Source organism: Mercenaria mercenaria, chromosome 1 (genome assembly GCF_021730395.1).
Source record: "Mercenaria mercenaria strain notata chromosome 1, MADL_Memer_1, whole genome shotgun sequence".
NCBI classification, from domain to species: Eukaryota; Metazoa; Mollusca; class Bivalvia; order Venerida; family Veneridae; genus Mercenaria; species Mercenaria mercenaria.
Genome location: NC_069361.1, coordinates 17,502,236 through 17,514,831, shown reverse-complemented (window position 1 = coordinate 17,514,831; position 12,596 = coordinate 17,502,236). Strand labels below are relative to the sequence as shown.

The following is a 12,596-nucleotide window of genomic DNA, read 5'->3' as shown; positions in this document are numbered from 1 at the left end:
GAGGAAATCAAAGCGTTCAACTGTAAAAGGGCTGCGGTGTGTCTTAAAACATAACACAACATAAAATCTTACGAAGTTTGTAAACCACATCCCTGATAAATTGGGTTTTGATATATCTTCTCGCGAAATGTCTTTAAATTACCATTAGATTTTAAAACCAAATCTGAATTTCGATAGTAAAAAGTATTTACGTAATTTATAATGACTGTAGTCTTGTTGAAGAAGCTTATTTGTAATACATGTACATGTATATTGATTACATTCATTGTCTAAGACGTTTGATTGTGTACCTCACAATCTAATTATAGCTAAATTAAGAGCCTATATATGGGTTAACAGAAAATACATGACAATTTATGTTGAACTATCTTTCAAACTGGCCTCAAAGGGTTGAAATAAATATCTTTACGAGTGACTGGCTACGAATTATTAAGGGAGTGCCCTACTGGCCTAAGGTTCAATACTTGGACAGCTGGTTTTCAATATCTTTATAAACGACATCTTTTATTACATAAACAAATCAAAACTGTATAACTATGCAGACGATAACACTTTATCTTATAATCGCTCAAATCTAAAAGAAAAAACACTTTAAATATACTATTGAATCAGAAAGTGAATCCCTTATACACTGGCTCAATATAAACCAAATGCAAACTAACCCTGAAAAGTTTCAGTCCATTTGCTTAGGAGCCAAAACAAACAAAGAGGTTAAATCCTTTCGTATAAGAAATAATGAAATTATATGTGAAAAATCAACTTTCGGGTGTAGACCTAGATTATCAACTTAATTTTGACCAACAGGTTACAGATTTATGAAAAACGCTGCAAAACAACTAAATGTGTTACAGCGACTCAGTAAATTTTTTAATCAAACTACAAGAGCCTTTTATAACGTCTAATTTCAATTACTATCTACTGATTTGGCACTTCTGCACTAAGTCTAATACAGAAAAACTAGAAAAGCTACAATACAGGGCACTAAGAATTGTTTTTAATGACTATGAATCCTAGAATCCTCTTACGATACCCTATTAACAAAAGTAAATATGTCAACACTATATCTTGACATGTAACGTGCAATAGCAATTGAAACGTTCAAATATATAAAGAATCTATCTCCGGAACTATCTTCAATCTCTTGTAAATGTTAAAAATTCTAATTATGATTTCAGATACAAAAATATACTGGAAATACATTTGAGGACAACTAGGTATCCGCTTTGAGGCCGTCAGGGTGTGGAACAGCCTGCCAGATGATATGCGTACTGTGGATAAGTATAAAGATTTTGTCAGATTTGTCCGCACCTGAACAGGTCAAAAGTGTATTACATGTATATGTATGTGTGGTATGTGTAGCTTGTCAATTTGAATGCCAGGCTCTTGTCCTGCTTGTGCTTTTTTATATCTCTTGTTTTTTCTTAGTTAGATTTGCGTCTTTTTCCAGTTCTGTTTGTCAGTTCTTCTTACATCATATTACTGCTATGCCCTTTATGTTTATGTTTCTCTTGAGTCATCTTGCATGAGTGTTAGCCTTTCAGTTTAATTTTTTGCCTATGTACTTAAATAGTTTGTGCACATGTAAATTCTAGGGATGGGAACGAATACTGAAATCAGTATTCGAATATTCGGCTTGTTTTAATGGAACATTTTAATACTTATTAAGGATGTAGGATCGAATTTTTTCTAACGTTAAGAATTTTTCCATACTCTGTAAGCTTGAAGAACATTAGTTTCCAAGACAAACAGGAGAAGGAAAAACATAGGTCACCGAACTCGTTTTAATTTTATAGGGCATTTTTATCCACCCACTGTTCACGCATTTCTGAAATTTTGTAAAATTGAAAAAATGGTGGTACTTTATAAAACATATAATATCCCAATTAATCTTATAGGGATTTCAAGTCTTACAGGTTAATATGAATATACGGTGATATCAGTATTATATAAGTATAAATGTCAATAACAAATCTCTTTCGTTATTACATGTTGACGTAATTACCCCACCCACTTTATTTTCAATGGAAAAAACGTATTTAGATCTACAAATAAAATTCTGACGTTGAGATTTTCTAAATATTTTGCAGCTTTGGTGACACACAAAATTGCTTCAAAATGGAAAGAAAAAAAATTGGGGTCACCGTGCATCTAAGAGATTTGTTAAGAAAAAACTGTTAAAAACTGGTGAATTTTGATATTTTTTGTTCTTTTTGTTTTAATTTGTTTTTTCTAGATAGTATATAGTGCTATCTTGAAAAGTTTTATTTTACTTATAACTTAACATTATATGTATAAGTCAGGAAAATATCAAAGCCAAACCTGATCTACTTTTTTGATATTTGAAATTACCTACCCCTACCCCAATGTAAATCTTACGTAAATTTTAGGCAAATGCCAGCCAAAAATAAGGGTGAAATTTTTTTTCCGCAAAAAGTAGAATACATTTGGTTAAATGGTACATTATTAGCCATATTTTAATTATTTAGCATTAATTTTTGGCAAAACTTTTGTTAGAAACCAATATTCGAAGAAATATTTTTCAAAATGGCGGATATCCTTAAGTGATTGGCATATACACAATATATTCCGTTTTAAAACGTGAATCATCGTACATAGACCATAGCGTTTTATTTCACGATTCTATATAATCATGAACATATTTAATTAATTCAGTGTTTTAGCTTCAAAATGATACAAAAAAAATTTTGAAACTTTTCAATCGGCGTGTAAAAAGCCGACAAACTTAACGAAGGAAGACTTAAACCTCCTTCAACACGATCTTATGCATCAATCATATATTATTTCTTGATTTCATTATAAACTGCTTTCAAATACTGCCGATTGCCCTGGAATTAATTAATTATTTTTGAAAATAATTAGGCACAACACTGTTATGTTTTCCTTTTTAGCTGCCTTGTTATTGTTAATCTCTGTTTTATATATTTTGTTGAAAAATAGCTCATCAGCTAATGTTAACTTGTTAACATTGTATCCAACGTGAAATCTATGAGCACAATACGAGGAAATAAACATTACCTTAAACATTTTAAGGCATTTTGAAGTTGAATTCATTTATATACTATTTATACCTTTACACTTCTTTAGTTGATAAAATATGTCTTTAGATCAACTGCATATGATGCTGTTAAAGTAAAAATGTAGTCGAAAAATTTATGCGTGACATGAAAAAAGATAATTATCCCATTCCTTTCATACAGACTGAATTTGTTGACATTTTAGTGCATGACCATTTGTTTCATACAGACAGTTTTCCATTTACAGATTTATGCAGCGGTGTCCCTTCTTCTGCCAAACAATATTGGCTAAGAGAGTAATGATTTCATTTTAAAATATTTTGTTTATGAAATACTAACATTTTCAGTAAGTTTCTTAACTGTTCGTTGCCGTCATGCATACAAATCTTGCTTTTGTTGTTGTATAATTATTCAAATTTAGAACATATTTTCATCGTGCCAATATAAATATATCTTGAACAAACAGAGCAGATTTTTTGCAAATTAGTAAAAAACAAAACAAAACAAACAAGAAATATCTTTAAAAATGATGGTCGGCGAATTGTAATAAGGAAAGAAGTATATGAATTTTTCATTTAACATTTATCTTTCATCTAACATTTTTCAAATTGCAAAACTAAACACCGCACTTTAACAATTTAAATGGTTCTCTTTTATTTTTTCGCAAAGGTTTCGTAGGGTTGCAATTTTGTTTCGTTTATCCTTAGACGAATAATTACAGCAGTAGTTTGATGAAGATTCATGAAGCGGTTCATGAGAAAAGGTCATTAAACGTGTTTATATTTTTAGCTAAATTGGTCCCTATCCCCATTTGTAACAAAATATCAGGAGACCTTACGATATTGTTACACATCGAGTTTGATAAAAATCCATTACATTTTAGTGGTTAATGCGAAGAAAGGCATATCTACTTTTAGCTATAGTGGTCCCTAATAGGGCACAAGTTCCTATATGAATAAATTTGGAAGAGGACCTTATAATGATGCTCCAGACCAAGTATGACAAAGATCCACCAAGCTGTTCATGAGACGCTGTATAAAGGCATTTCTAGTTTTAGCTCTAGCAGCCCCTAAAAGGGGTCAAATGTCCCAGCTGAACAAAGTTGGCTGTGGGCCTGATAAAGATGCTACAAATCAAGTTTGATTAGAATACATGAGAAAAAATCAATTAAAGGATTTTTTTATTTATTTCTAAAATAGGCTAACTGATCCCGCTTTAACATATGCATATTCGCTATTCATGAATCTTTGGACAATGACGTCACACCTATAAAAAAAAGTGAAGGTCAAGCAAAACATACAATTGTAATTATTTCAATATTTCTGTTTCATAAGCAAAGTTTGACCGTAGTCATATCACATAGATAAGCTGTATGCAGCGTACCTTCATTTCAGTGTAATGAGATTCAGTCATTATATAGCATATACATAATAAAACAGATTTCAACTGAGTTCAATATTTGCATACCATACTAAAGAAAAATATTCTTATATAATAAATCAGTTACATAATTTATAACAATTATATCAAAGCAAACAAGTACTCATTTTAATATGCAATCTGAATAAGTCTCAAAAGCAAGAAACCTGGTGAAATGATCGCAGAATAACTTAAAAGCATCAGTTTTGTTTTCTACTACTTTAGTTTCATCGTCTAATTCCACACAGAAAATTCACACAAAGGATCCAAGGAAAGTTAGGTCGACACAACAGAATAACCATTCCATCTTGTGTGGTCTGGCATGTTATATTTGTATTCACATAAGAGGGACAGAGACAGGACATATTTGGGGTTGTATTACCCTAATTTTGATATCCAGCACCAAATCCACTTCAGAATAACTTTAAAGAGTTTGTAACTGACCCTCTGTCCTCTGTTTTTCAGCAGATATAGTTTAAATATATATGGTTAAAACTTCAGGTTTTTGAATTACATATCTAAATGAATGGTCATAACTTGTCAGAAATAAATTGTTTCTTATTGGTTTTCTCACAAACATTTCCTTTTCTGGAGGTGGGTTTATTCGTTTCCAGGGTTATAACTATACTTCTGAAATTTCTCCCGACAACATTAACAGTACCTCTTTGAAGAGATCATTTACATTTTGGTCACATTAAATGCACATTCTGTAGTTTTAGTATCCATCAGATAAACTGTAGCTTGTTGCAATGTCAAATGCATAGCAGACCAGGAGAAATATAACTGCAATCTTAATCACATGTAACTTTAATTCCTAAAATAGAAAAAAAAATTCTTTGTTTTCTTAATTAGTAAAATGACTTTTTGACTAGAATACTAGTCTCGTCCGGGGTATGTTTTTGTTAAATAAACTAGATTTGTACACATATACCATTGTTTGCTTGCACAGTAGAAAAATAAAACCCCGGCACTTCAAATATACCAGTGACAAAGTTGATACCAAATGCATGATGGATATTCAAGGGACTGGATTCCTCGTAAACAAATTAACTCTAAACGTTTTTCCATTCGTTTTACTTTACAGTAAACACTTTAAATTCTACAACATGCATGTTTGTTTTGTTTGTTTATTGGGTTTTATGCGGGTTTTCAACACTAATTTAGTTATGTAACGGCGGTAGCTACCCAGTGTTCCTGGATTCTGTACCAGCACAAACCTGTTCTCCACAAGTAACTGCCAACTTCTCCACTGGAATCAGAGGTGGAGGACGGATGATTTCAGACACAATGTCTTTTATCAAATCGTCACGGAGAACATACGCCCCGCCCAGGGGAACTCAAGACCCCGCGATCCGTAGATCTGCGCTCTCCCTATTGAGCTAAACGGGCAGGCTCAACATGCATGTACAAGTTTGACCTTTCAACGACATCTCAAAAGTACGACAACAGCGCTGCGTGTGTCTCAGGCACGGCTCGAGCTGTTATGGATTGTGGAATTTTCAAATCATCACCTAAATGTTATTCACACTATTAATTAGATTCAACTATTTTTCCTGTTATTACACCCAAACTGATTACCATGAATGTACATCAAATGAAATGTTAAGGCTATTGTAGGGGAGACCATACCACTCGAATCATTGGCAATGGTATCGCAGGGTTATCCTCTCAACAGGGATCTGTCAGGATACGAATTATATGACCCAGGGAAGTGCCTACGCCTTTAGTATCTTGAAAAGTGAAATAATACGTATAGCTGGTGAGACCAAATATCCCATAAATAAATTTTCCACTGGCTACCTTGCGTAAATGATTCGTGTACCAATGATTTGTAAATGATTTCAATTATGAGCTAGGTAATTTCAGGGATCAGGCTAATCACTAAATGTTTCAAACTAACAATCTTCAATTAATAGTAATAAGCTCAAACTCCCGTCAGACAATGTTTTTGAATCAACAACATACGAGTCATATCGCATAGATGCTCGGCATCTGTCCTCTTAATTGAAGTTGCAACTCTATATGATTGCCCTGACTCCTGGATGCTCAGCGCCTATATGCTGTCACATGTAGCATTCAACTACCAAACAAGTATATCCCCAATGCCTTGGCTGCATTTCGCCAATAACGCCGAACCGTCTATAAGCTGGAACTATCCTACTATATCAGTAGATTACCAAGCTCTGGGTCTCTGTCACAGCTATTCCGATGCTCAGCCTATATTTGCTATCGTCTATACCATTCAACTACCCTTAAGGTAAAACCCCTATGCGCTGGCCCTATAGCTCGAAACCTTGTTCAAACTCTGCAACTCTTATTTAGTCTATGAACTTCAAACTTTTTCTTTTTAATAATTTATCCGCCCTGACAGTGTAGTTGCAATACCTTCCTCATCAAGGTGCTGGGATAAATTATTAGTTGAATCCTCGATGTGTCTTCTTCTATCGCTGGATACCGAATGATCTCCCTGTCATCCATCAACCTATTTATACCTTAGCAGACGTGAGCTTTGATTGGTGCTATTTATAGAAATTGTTTCTGATTGGTTCAAATTTGTACATAGTATTTCACAACGGGTACTTGCTTTAACAAAAAGTTGATTCCCTTTAACTATTGCATACAGCATAATGTATGATGCTGGGATATTGCTATCACTGTGATTAACGCAAATCAGCCACAAATGACCCAACTCCTATTATTAACAGCAATTCAACAATCATTATAGCAAATAGCATAAAAAAAGGAGTCAAGCACTATCTGTGCTTATGTGTAACATTATCAATATATCAAACATACAAATCTTACTGACAGGAACAGCAGTCGAATGGGAACGGGAATGACAAGTGCCTAATGGAAATGGTTTGAAATTGCAAATGGATATGATCCTATTTTATATAAATTTGGGATTTCTATATTGTTTCCAATGTGAAATAGAAAAGGTAGAAACACCACAGGTCGTTCCACAAGACAAAAGTGAAATATTGCAGGCTCGGTTTAATTTAACTTGTTCATGGACGGTATTGAAAATCCATGCTACCGTCCACGCCCTTTAGCCCCGATTGAGCAGAATTCAATATTTACACATGTTACAAGTACCAAAACAATTAAGAGACATCCGCAGATGTATTCATACGACGGTGCACATGAAACCTTCAATGATACACTAGTGTGTAATTTCATGAGAAACGGCGTGTGGACTTTGGTGAAAATAATGGGCTTGTCCTAAATGAGAAAGCAAACTAAACAAACTGGACTAATTTCCGGTCCTGGCATATATAGACAAAGGACCTACCATTTGCGCTATGCATGCGCGAAGAAACAGTTCTATCATATTTGTTCTAAATCTTACAATAGAAGACATATTAGAATCGAAATAATTTAAGAACACTATTTATACACACAAAAAAAAACCAAAGACAAATATCAAACAGGGAATGCCATGTTCCAAAAACGCAGCCTCCCCAAAACGAAACCCACAGCATGCAGACGTGCACACACACACACGCACGCACACACGCACGCACGCACACACAGACACACACGCGCGCGCGCGCATAGAAAGCAAACACACGAGGACAAAACGAACAAATAACGGAACACAGTGGGGCACCGCCTTGGAACGGTCAGTGGCAAAACACCACTGGGGAGCTTAAACCGGTTTATGGTGCGCATCCAACCTCACTCTTACCCCCACCATGTTCCAAAGACACGGGACAGTGTACATAAAAGTAATCCCCGCCAAGTGAAACTCTGACACACGTAATGGAAACAAAATGGCATGGCATGTAAAACACAAAAATGCTCCTGTATAAATATATAAAAAGCAAACCTTAAAACCAAAAACGTATGAACTCAATGCCTTTGCAGAAGACAGAGCAACAAGAGAAACACCCTTAAGGGCCCAACGAAACGGGCCAGACGACAGATATCAAAACAGTTCAGTCCTGGTGGGATTTAAAAACTGCTTATCATAGAGTCCTCCCCTTCTTCCGTCAGACACAATCAAAGAGGAAAGCGTAGTGTCCAACTGTAAAAGGGTTGAACACTAAACATGCGGTATGTCTCAAAACAGTTGGGTCGTAACCTCTTTTAATAAAACATTTTATAACTTTACCGAATACAATTGAAAAATTACCATGACTAAAGATCTTACTAAGTTTGTAAACCACATCCCCATAAAACGGGTTTTGAAATACCTTCTCGCAGAAGTGTCTTTAAAGTACTATTGAATTTTAAAACCAAATCAGAATTACGATAGTAAAATTTAGCAAAATATTTACACAATTTGTAATATCGGTTGCCTTGCTGAAGAAGTTTACTTGTAATATATTGATTACGTTCATTGAAATCCTTAACATGACTACACGCTCTGGCAAACCGAATTAATTGAGAAATATATATCCCATAAGATTTTGCCTGAGGTACATCCCCATCCAAATGGGGAAAATTTACAATACTAAGATTAAAATCATCCCTCTTGTCATAAAGTTTGGTATGTATAATATTGTCATAAATAGAGAGATGTAAATCTAAAAACGAAGCATCAGTATCCGAATTGTTAGTTTTAATTAACAGAAGCTCCCTAGGATAAATAGTATCCACCAATTGACCAAAAAACGCATTATCCATATTAAGAATATCATCCAGATAGCGTGATGTATTATTAGACGCAGTTATAATGTCTGCCTGCGTATCTGGAGAAAGTCTCAACATAAAGTCACTTTCATAACAATATAAAAACAAATCTGCGACAATTTGTTCCCATGGGAATACCAATTACTTGTCTAAAACTAATTATGGCAGTTATACGTCGTTCGAAATAATGTTAAAATAAGTTATTACGTCCGACGTATAACCGCCCATTATGTTGTTCAGCACAGATAACAACCAACTCTATGTGTGTGTGTAGATCAATTAAGACAATTATACTATGTGACATTTCGTTTTAAATATGTTTTTATTTTTTTAGTAAAATATTTGATCGAATTTGAAAGCGCTATTTCTCGATGCGTACATGGTGCTAAATATCACGCCGACGTGACGTCAACATAACATCGTTATGTTGATTAAAGCATTCTTAGTCATATTAGAATTCTTAAATAATATATTTATGGTATTTTTCATTTGTTTTCGTTTCAACTGAAGTAAAGCTATAAAAACCGCAAAATATTTTGGCGTTTTTACTTTAAACAGTATTGATATATGTAACTAAACAATCAGTAGTAGCCTTCTCGTTTAAAACGAAATATGTTCAAAGGTGGATCGATATTTGCCTTGTTGGCGCTGGGGATGAGTGGAAGGCAACGTTATCATTTTTAGTGATACTTCTGACGGTCTGAATCTTCCATCCGTCCATTTTTTCTTTATTTTGCATTACACACTTTGGTTTAGTTTCTTTTTCTCCGGTTTCTGATTCCTTCTTTTGTTATCTTTGAATAACACATACCGAAATCGCTGGGCAATGCAATATTTTGTAAGATTTGTATGATTTATTTAATACTGTCATGGTTCATAAGAACATGTGACAAAAGTAACAGGAGAATGAGTAACAATTGCAGTGTACTCATATTATTGTCTCTCATATTCAAAGATTTCGGACCAAGGCAATAAGCAAAGGTCCAAAATCATTGGGAGAATGACCTAGCCTCTAAATAGCCAGAACTTGACTAATGATAAACCAATGTATGCATCATTAACAAATTTCTAAAGAATAAAACTAATGATAGAACTGTTGTATTATTTGGTTACGCTGGTTATTCGTAATACTTTTTGTGATCTCTACAAATGCAGGGATATAATCTAAACAACACAAGTGTGCTATGTACGAGTATATTTTAAAGACTGAAGCATAATACAAAATGCAAGCTGCAGGTTATGTATGTAAAATCACATTGTCTAATACTACAAGAACATCATCAAAACTATTCGCTGGTTGTAATTATTTCTTTACAAAACAATGCAATATTTTTAAAAAGTGTTTTGTTTCTATTCTTCACAAGTTTTTCAAATTTCAATGTATTAGGATACCTAAAATAATATGGTTTAACATGTTTACAAAATGTGTACAATAAAAGAGATAGTGAAATTCATCACCCATTTGGTTTGCATCACATAAAGTACATACTTGTAAATTTCTATCTATATTAAAGAATATAGATGTGTAATATAGTTTTATCCAATTGCGAATATACTCCATGTTAAGGGATGCAATTACTCAAGATGAAGATGATGAAGAAGAATAGACCTTTCTCAATAGGCATCTTATGATGATTCATACATCTAAGCTTTAACAAAGCTGAAGAAAGTTGCCAATGCAGTATGTTAAAATATTCTTCGAATACAAATTCTAATTTAAATTTACGATAGTTTAAACATTTGCTTAAAGTTTGAACAACACCATTCCAACTTCTACCTTAGCTCTTTTCTGTAAATCTTTATTGTAGTTAAAATCGTTGTCATCGAAACGCTCTCTACAAAGCGTCTACATTTGTTGATCGCAGAAACAAGTTTTTCAGTTTCTTGTAAATTTTATCAATAATAAGCACAGTAAAATGTCACTTTGAAATAATTCTTTGATAGATATATTCATAAATTCAATGCACAGTTCACGGCTGCTGACTGGGAAAATGTCTGAACTGATTTCTCAAAATCGAACATGTTGAGGCAAGCTCGGTTCGTGTGGTCAAAATCTTTTGCACAGAGCTGAATTCCAATTTAGGTTAGAGCATACCGCTTGATATTTTTAGCAATTTCACATGTTTCATTCAATACCTTAATTATAATGTTCTGGATATAGGCCATTTTGATGTACTTGGCATGGTCCAATTCAGTGAGGCACATCTCTGGGTTAAAGGAAGCTTCCACCAGAGCCCACAATCATCCTACAGAAATATATTAACTCCCAATATTTATATCTTAAAAGTGTCTTTTTTCCAACTAACTCAAGAGTTTAAATTATTTCCACTTGCCTGCTTGCATTGGCAAGTTAAAGTCGGGATATGAGTCATTATGACAATTAAGTGGAGTCCATATATTGGACCAATGGGGCTAGTGTGCTTTTTATGTCGTAATTATCAGAATTCAACAAAAATTGTTCTGAATCACCTCATGAAACGGGGCTTTTTCAGAGGTTTTGGGGAAAAAGACCATATGTTCAAGCGAAAAAACTGGGTTACGAAAGTATATGACAATTGATCTTAATGATTTACAGTACAACGTTACCAAAGTGAAAAGTTCCAATGGACACCCATCACCGCGATACCAAACCAGCGAGTTTAAAGAAATTTGACCACCCAGCTGGGTGATTTCACAGCAAATCGCGGTGAACAGCATGTCTGGACAAGGTGCTCAGCGAACACGCTGTTTCACGATGAAATCACGGCGAATTGTGGTGTTCATGATTGTTTTAAGATGTGCTATTTTTCATTTTATTTTATTCAAAAATTAAAAGAAATATACATATATGTTAACACAAGATATCATCGTAATCTTTCAGTTTCAATGTTCGTCTGCAAGGTAATTTTGGAGACTTCGTATTTTGTAGGTAGAGCACTTTTCACAAAGCATATACGATGAAACAGTGCTTAGTAAACAATAAAACCTGTAAATTCAGTTGTTTTAATTAGAGTGTACTTTTGCAGTGTTGTAGCGTATCCTGTTCAAGATTAAATATATTTTGTGGTAGAAAATGTTATTATCTTGCAGTGATTTTCTTTTCCCTTTTGGGAAAAGGTCCGGTACCGAATAAATTGAGAAAAATAGCGGGGTTTTTACTCAGATTGGGAATTTTTATAGTTAATTAACATCATTTAGAATGCTTCTTCCTTTAATTCCATGTAAATAGCATCAAACAAACTGTTTAAATGGTTAAATCATGGTGACTGTCAATGTAACAAAGTTTTCTTTCTGCAATCATCAAAATGCAAACTTAATTTGGTCATTTGGGAAATTTTTGGATGATAACTGGGAAAAAAGATTGCATTTTTCAATTGGGAAAAGGTCCTTTTAGGGGTACTTTATAAAGATGGAAAAAAATCGCTGGTCTTCACTGTTTAAAACATGTAGCATATGCTGGTCAAGATAAAATGTATTTTATTGTAGAAAATGTTATTATCTTCACAGTTGCAGGTTTTTTTTTTTTTT

The 12,596-nt window shown here is 33.8% G+C and overlaps 1 protein-coding gene across 1 annotated transcript in view; it reads left to right on the top strand.

Moving 5' to 3' along the window:
- The first annotated feature begins 10,945 nt into the window (after positions 1-10,945).
- Positions 10,946-12,596, top strand: part of LOC123524267 (zinc finger protein 106-like) — a 42,546-nt gene continuing 40,895 nt past the window's right edge. Inside the window, exon 1 of the mRNA XM_053549988.1 lies at positions 10,946-11,172. The gene's annotated coding sequence lies outside the window, so the exon portion shown is untranslated. The remainder of the gene's footprint in view (positions 11,173-12,596) is intronic.